Here is an 800-nt window from a genome sequence, read left to right as displayed (position 1 = left end):
ACATAGAAGTGAAATGCGATATCGCTGTTTAAGAAGCACTAGAACTCTATGGATACGATGCGTAGACATCTGCAAATTTTATTTCCGAGCAAGGAAGTGTAGCATTTACATTCTTTTGAAGTCAATACGAGGTATACATAACACTCCACAATGAATATTATATCTTATCACGAAACATAGAAATGAAATACGACATCACGTTTTAAGTAGCATTAGAACTTTATTGCTACGATACGTAGACATCTGCAAAGGCTATTTCCTAGCATGGAAGCGTCGCATTTACATTCTTTTGAAGTGAATACGAGGTATACATGACACTCCACAATGAATATTATATCTTATCACGAAACATAGAAATGAAATGCGACATCTCGTTTTAAGAAGCATTAGAAATCTATTGCTACGATACGTAGACATCTGCAAACGCTATTTCCTAGCAAGCAAGTGTCGCATTTACATTCTTTGGAAGTGAATACGAGGTATACATGACACTTCGCAATGAATATTATATCTTATCATGAAACATAGAAGTGAGATGCAATATCGCGTTCTAAGAAGTATTAGAACTCTATTGCTACGATACGTAGACATCTGCAAACGATATTTCCAAGCATGGAAGGGTCGCATTTACATTCTTTTGAAGTGAATACGAGATATGCATGACACTTCGCAATGAGTATTATATCTTATCATGAAACATAGGAATGTGATTCGATATCGCGTATTAAGAAGCACTAGAACTCTATTGCTACGATACGTAGGCATCTGCAAACAATATTTCCTAGCAAGGAAGTGTCGCA

Source organism: Xylocopa sonorina, unplaced genomic scaffold (genome assembly GCF_050948175.1).
Source record: "Xylocopa sonorina isolate GNS202 unplaced genomic scaffold, iyXylSono1_principal scaffold0027, whole genome shotgun sequence".
NCBI classification, from domain to species: Eukaryota; Metazoa; Arthropoda; class Insecta; order Hymenoptera; family Apidae; genus Xylocopa; species Xylocopa sonorina.
The sequence above is the reverse complement of the archived record's forward strand: the minus strand, read 5'-3'. Positions refer to the sequence as shown.